We start from the raw sequence: 7,125 nt of genomic DNA, 5'->3' as shown, positions 1-7,125 counted from the left end.
GGATGCATGTGGTTGCCCTCATTCCTCCAAAACTGGACAAGCAGATGCTCGTGTTACATCCTCAGAGACTGCCGTTAATATGGTATCCAGACCAGAGCGGATCAAAGCGACTTTGTCCGCAAAAAAACTGAGCAAAGGCTTCACAGCGAGCTGCCGAGTCACCAGGTCTCCCATCCTGAGTGGTGGGTTTCAACAGGCCTCTGACAACTCGGAACAGCTCATGTATGTGGGGGAGATAGAGTGTGTGCACAGAGTGTGGCCCACCTCCCTCTTGGGCCACACTCTGTGCAAGGAAGGTGTGTTGTCATCTTCCTTTTTGAATTTAAAGGTCCTTTTGTGGGGTTTTTTTTTTCCAGTGATGGTCACTCCTTGGATTGTGAGGAGTTTTATTGCCAAATTGTGATCTGCTGTGTAGTTTGAAGATGGGTCTTCAGTGTCTTCAGTTGTGTCTTCAGTTCCTACACCTTCTTGAGCTATGGGGTGAAGAGGAATTGCATTCAACCATCTTTTCTTCGCAAAGCCCTGGCCCCTGCGAAGACACGTGTCGCAATCCCCGCGTCTCGTCGGAATGCGCCCTCCCCCTCCCCAACCTTTCACTCTCTCTTTCCTAGATCCCGCCCCACTTCCTCCAGAAGGGGAGGAGACTCTCAGGGCTGGAGGAAGGAGGAAGGAAAGGAAGAAGGGGGACTAACGCGCATCAGAGCCGGGATTTTCAAGCTGGAGAGGAGGAGAAGCCCAAGGTGAGAGGCAGAGGAAGCTCCCTTCTTCTTCCCTTTTGCAAAAAAATGGGGGGCTGCAGAAGAGGAGGGGGGAACACTAAAGGAAATGAATCCCATTCTCTTCTTCTTTCTCTCTTTACTCTAGAACTCTCTTCAATCTTTCCAAAGTTTCTTTCCAACTTTCCAGAGTTTCTTTCCAACTTCTTGAAGTTTCCCCAAAAGTTTATTTACTTCTCCCTTTCCCCTAAATCCCCCCTCAAAGACTTCTTTCCCTTTCTCCTTCCTCTACACTGCCCTATATTATCCCAGGATCTCATCCCAGATTATTTCCTTTGATCCGGATTATATGCCTTCCCACTTCCAGATCAAAACACTATGTAACAACATTGGAAACATGTTTCTGTTCCTGGTTTTCAAAGTGTCATTTCCTATGTAATTGTGTAATTGTCCTTACAAAAACTGTGTTTTTGTGCCATAAACTATCGTTCAGACTCAATGAAATATTCATTGAGTTGTTGTAGGTCTTTCAGGCTGTGTTGCCATGTCCCAGAAGCATTCTTTCCTGACGTTTTGCCCACATCTATGCCAGCCACCCTCAAAGGTTGTGAGGTCTCTTAGAAACTAGGAAAATGAATTGTCGAAGGCATTCATGGCCGGAATCACTGGATTGTTGTAGGTTTTTCAGGCTGTCTGGCCATGTTCCAGAAGCATTCTCTCCTGACATTTCACCTACATCTCAGGCAGGCATCCTCAGAGGTTGTGAGGTCTCTTGGAAATTAGGAGAATAGACTGTTGAAGGCATTCAAGGTCAGAATCACTGGGTTGTTTTATTTTTTTCAGGCTGTCTGGGCATGTTCCAGAAGCATTCTCTCCTGACATTTTGCCTACATCTCTGGCAGGTGTCCTCAAAGGTTGTGAGGTCTCTTGGAAACTAGGAAAATTGATTGTCAAATGCATTCAAGGCCGGAATCACTGGGTTGTTTTATTTTTTTCAGGCTGTCTGGGCATGTTCCAGAAGCATTCTCTCCTGAAATTTTGCCTACATCTCTGGCAGGTGTCCTTAGAGGTTGTGAGGTCTCTTGGAAACTAGGAAAATTGATTGTCAAATGCATTCAAGGCCGGAATCACTGGATTGCTGTAAGTTTTTCGGGCTGTCTGGCCATGTCCCAGAAGCATTCTCTCCTGACATTTTGCCCACATCTATGCCAGGCATCCTCAAAGGTTGTGAGGTCAGTTGGAAACTAGGAAAATGGATTGTCGAAGGCATTCACTGGGTTGTTGCAGATTTTTCAGGCTGTCTAGCCATGTCCCAGAAGCATTCTCCCCTGACATTTTGCCCACATCTATGCCAGGTATCCTCAAAGGTTGTGAGGTCTGTTGGAAACTAGGAAAATTGATTGTCGAATGCATTCAAGGCTGGAATCACTGGGTTGTTGTAAGTTTTTCGGGCTGTCTGGCCATGTCCCAGAAGCATTCTCTCCTGACGTTTCACCCACATCTATGCCAGGCATCCTCAAAGGTTGTGAGGTCTCTTAGAAACTAGGAAAATGGATTGTCGAAGGCATTCATGGCTGGAATCACTGGGTTGTTGTCAGTTTTTCGGGCTATGTGGCCATGTCGCAGAAGCATTCTCTCCTGATGTTTTGCCCACATCTATGCCAGATATCCTCAGAGGTTGTGAGGTCTGTTGTCGAAGGCTTTCATGGCCGGAATCAGTGGGTTGTTGTAGGTTTTTCGGGCTGTCTGGCCATGTCCCAGAAGCATTCTCCCCTGACATTTTGCCCACATCTATGCCAGGTATCCTCAAAGGTTGTGAGGTCTGTTGAAAACTAGGAAAATGGATTGTTGAAGGCATTCACTGAGTTGTTGTAGATTTTTCAGGCTGTGTGGCTATGTTCCAGAAGCATTTTCTCCTGACGTTTCGCCTACATCTCTGGCAGGCGTCCTTAGACGTTGTGAAGTCTCTTGGAAACTAGGAAAATTGATTGTCGAATGCATTCAAGGCCGGAATCACTGGGTTGTTGTAAGTTTTTTGGGGTTTCTGGCCATGTCCCAGAAGCATTCTCTCCTGACGTTTTGCCCACATCTATGAGAGGCATCCTCAAAGGTTGTGAGATCTGTTGGAAACTAGGAAAATGGATTGTCGAAGGCATTCATGGCTGGAATCACTGGATTGTTGTGAGTTTTCCAGGCTGTCTGGCCATGTTCCAGAAGCATTCTCTCCTGACATTTTGCCTACATCTCTGGCAGGCGTCCTTAGAGGTTGTGAGGTCTGTTGGAAACTAGGAAAATGGACTGTTGAAGGCATTCAAGGTCAGAATCACTGGGTTGTTTTATTTTTTTCAGGCTGTCTGGCCATGTCCCAGAAGCATTCTCTCCTGACGTTTTGCCCACATCTGTGCCAGGCATCCTCAGAAGTTGTGAGGTCTGTTGGAAACTAGGAAAATGGACTGTTGAAGGCATTCAAGGTCAGAATCACTGGGTTGTTGTAGGTTTTTCGGGCTGTATGGCCATGTTCCAGAAGCATTCTCTCCTGACATTTTGCCCACATCTATGCCAGGCATCCTCAAGGGTTGTGAGGTCTGTTGGAAACTAGGAAAATGGATTGTCGAAGGCATTCACTGGGTTGTTGCAGATTTTTCAGGCTGTCTGGCCATGTTCCAGAAGCATTCTCTCCTGACGTTTTGCCCACATCTATGCCAGGAATCCTCAAGGGTTGTGAGGTCTGTTGAAAACTACGAAAATGGATTGTCGAAGGCATTCAAGGCCGGAATGAATGGGTTGTTGTAGGTTTTTTGGGCTGTCTGGCCATGTTCCAGAAGCATTCTCTCCTGACCTTTTGCCCACACCTATGCCAGGCATCCTCAAAGGTTGTGAGGTCTGTTAGAAACTAGGAAAATGGACTGTTGAAGGCATTCAAGGTCAGAATTACTGGGTTGTTTTAGTTTTTTCAGGCTGTCTGGCCATGTTCCAGAAGCATTCTCTTCTGACGTTTTCCCTACATTTCTGCCAGGCGTCCTCAGAAGTTGTGAGGTCTGTTGGAAACTAGGAAAATGGATTGTCGAAGGCATTCATGGCCAGAAATACTGGGTTGTTGTAGGATTTTTGGGCTGTCTGGCCATGTTCCAGAAGCATTCTCTCCTGACGTTTTGCCCACATCTATGCCAGGAATCCTCAAGGGTTGTGAGGTCTGTTGGAAACTAGGAAAATGGACTGTTGAAGGCATTCAAGGTCAGAATCACTGGGTTGTTTTAATTTTTTCAGGCTGTCTGGCCATGTCCCAGAAGCATTCTCTCCTGACGTTTTGCCCACATCTATGCCAGGCATCCTCAAAGATTGTGAGGTCTGTTGGAAACTAGGAAAATGTATTGTCAGAGGCATTGATGGCCAGAAATACTGGGTTGTTGTAGGTTTTTTGGGCTGTCTGGCCATGTTCCAGAAGCATTCTCTCCTGACGTTTTGCCCACACCTATGCCAGGCATCCTCAAAGGTTTTGAGGTCTCTTGGAAACTAGGAAAATGGACTATTGAAGGCATTCACATATTTGTTTCAGATTTTTCAGACTGCCTGGCCATGTTCCAGAAGCATTCTTTCCTGACGTTTTGCCCACATCTATGCCAGCCATCCTCAAAGGTTGTGAGGTCTCTTGGAAACTAGGAAAATGTACTGTTGAAGGCATTCAAGGTCAGAATCACTGGGTTGTTGTAGGTTTTTCAGGCTGTCTGGCCATGTTCCAGAAGCATTCTCTCCTGGCGTTTCATCTACATCTCCGGCAAGCATCCTCAGAGGTTGTGAGGCCTATTTTTTCTGCCTAAGTGGAGTATCTTGCATTTGTCCCTGTTGAACTTCATTTTGCTAGTTTTGGCCAATGATCTCTCTAATCTGTCAATCCATGACGGCTTCAGAAAACTTGTTCATCATTTGCAGAAATGTATCCAATTATCATAAAATCATAGAATCAAAGAGTTGGAAGAGTCCTCATGGACCATCCAGTCCAATCTCCTGCCAAGAAGCAGGAATATTGCATTCAAAGCACCCCTGACAGATGGCCATCCAGCCTCTGTTTAAAAGCTTCCAAAGAAGGAGCCTCCACCACACTCCGGTGCAGAGAGTTCCACTGCTGAATGGCTCTCACAGTCAGGAAGTTTTTCCTCATGTTCAGATGGAATCTCCTCTCTTGTAGTTTGAAACCATTGTTCCGCGTCCTAGTCTCCAAGGAAGCAGAAAACAAGCTTGCTCCCTCCTCCCTGTGGCTGGTATCTGGTGATTATGTATTCAATTATTTGGTGATTATGTCAAAAAGTAATAGTAGTAGTTAAAGAGCACATTCTAAGGATTATTTAAAATATTCCCATCCAAACCCAAGTAACGGAGGTGGAGGCATTACTTTTCATTCAACCCTCATAACCACATTTAGGAGGCATTCAGAAAGAAGAGACCACTAAAAGACACTTGTTCCGTCAAGTTGCATCATGATAATGCATGCCCACACACGTCATTTTTCACAACCCAGCGACTGCAAAAAATGCGCTGGTCAGTCATGCCTCACCGACCCTACAGAATGAATGCAGTTTGACACTGCCTTGGCTCAATCCTATTTTTGGTGAAACACCAAAGTCGTCAGCAAAGGCTCAAGACCTTGTGAAACTACAACTCCCAGGGAGCCATTAGCCATTGAAATGGTTCCAAGCTGCATTGATTCTACACTGCAGATGCTGTTTCTCATTTCCCAACAAGACCAACTCCCCAATCGCCTGGAGTGCCTTCGAGTTTCATTATTATTCGTGCCTTTGGGTTGCTTTTCGAGTCCAAACTGCCGTGTAAAACAATACTATAGTGATAAATTTATATCACTGTTATAAAACCCTGCAAAGTTGAGCAGCAAAGGGACTCTTTTATATCTTTTACACACAAGGAACTCCATAAAATGGAACACAAAAGGCAATTTATTTATTTATTTGTCATGTCAGGGCAACCAGTCAATTATATTACAATTCTAACAGAACAAAGCAAACAAACAAACAGACAAAATACAAAATGTGTGAGTTTGGTAGTTGATTAAATGTCCTTTGACCAGTATCTGGACACTTGGAGTGCCTCTGGTGCTGCCACAAGAAGCTCCTTCCTTGTGCATGTGGCCGGGCTCAGGTTGCATTGCAGCAGGTGGTCTGTGGTTTGCTCCTCTCCACACTCGCATGTCGAGGATTCCACATTTCTGAAGGTTGGCTCTGCATCTCGTGGTGCCAGAGCGCAGTCTGTTCAGCGCCTTCCAAGTCGCCCAGTCTCCTGTGTGCCCAGGGGGGAGTCTCTCATTTGGTATCAGCCATTGGTTGAGGTTCTGGGTTTGAGCCTGCCACTTTTGGACTCTCGCTTGCTGAGGTGTTCCAGCAAGTGTCTCTGTAGATCTTAGAAAACTATTTCTAGATTTAAGTCGTTGATGTGCTGGCTGATACCCAAACAGGGGATGAGCTGGAGATGTCTCTGCCTTGGTCCTTTCACTATTGGCTGCTACTTCCCGGCGGATGTCAGGTGGTGCAATACCGGCTAAGCAGTGTAATTTCTCCAGTGGTGTGGGGCGCAGACACCCCGTGATAATGTGGCATGTCTCATTCAGAGCCACATCCACTGTTTTAGTGAGGTGAGATGCACACTGGGCATGCATACTCAGCAGCAGAGTAGCCAAGCGCAAAGGCAGATGTCTTCACTGTATCTGGTTGTGATCCCCAGGTTGTCCCAGTCAGCTTTTGTGCCAGTCAGCTTTTGTTCTTTTGTTTCCGCCATCTGCTTCTCTGGCCCTGGAACTTAACAAAAAAGCTCCTGTTTTGTAGCAGGTTTCCTATGAGGCAGGTGAGGTGGCAGTCCAATAAGGCAATAAGAAAAGATCTTCCACCATTGCCAAGAGTCTCTTTGAAATTTTGGCAGGTGGACCTTCCTCTTGGAATATTTCAACAATTTATCTGCCACTGAAAATAAATTCTCTTCTAAGACTGGATCTACCCTGTCATATAATCCAGATTATCAAAGCAGATAATCCACATTGAACCTGAACCTGACTCAGCACATAGAAGATGGCTTTGAAAGGCAGCAGATCACAGGAGCTGTCTTCATAGACCTGTCAGCAGCCTATGAGACTGTGAACCACCGCCTCCTCCTGAGAAAAATGTACAATATCACAAAGGACGACCACCTCACCCGCCTCATAGGAAACCTGCTACAAAACAGGAGCATTTTTGTTGAGTTCCAGGGCCAGAGAAGCAGATGGCGGAAACAGAAAAGCGGCCTGCCTCAGGGGAGCGTGCTTGCTCCATCCATGTTCAACATCTACACAAATGACCAGCCACTGCCAGAAGGGACAGAGAGTTTCATCTATGCTGATGATCATGCCATCACCGCTCAAGCAGGGAGC

General features: G+C 46.1%; 1 protein-coding gene across 1 annotated transcript in view; it reads left to right on the top strand.

Annotated features, from left to right (window-relative positions):
• The first annotated feature begins 643 nt into the window (after positions 1-643).
• The window catches only part of CCDC102A (coiled-coil domain containing 102A), a 58,528-nt gene continuing 52,046 nt past the window's right edge, over positions 644-7,125 (top strand). The window contains exon 1 of the mRNA XM_067470985.1: positions 644-740. The gene's annotated coding sequence lies outside the window, so the exon portion shown is untranslated. The remainder of the gene's footprint in view (positions 741-7,125) is intronic.

This window comes from Anolis sagrei, chromosome 8, assembly GCF_037176765.1.
Source record: "Anolis sagrei isolate rAnoSag1 chromosome 8, rAnoSag1.mat, whole genome shotgun sequence".
Classification (NCBI taxonomy): Eukaryota; Metazoa; Chordata; class Lepidosauria; order Squamata; family Dactyloidae; genus Anolis; species Anolis sagrei.
This window is presented reverse-complemented; position numbering and strand designations above follow the sequence as displayed.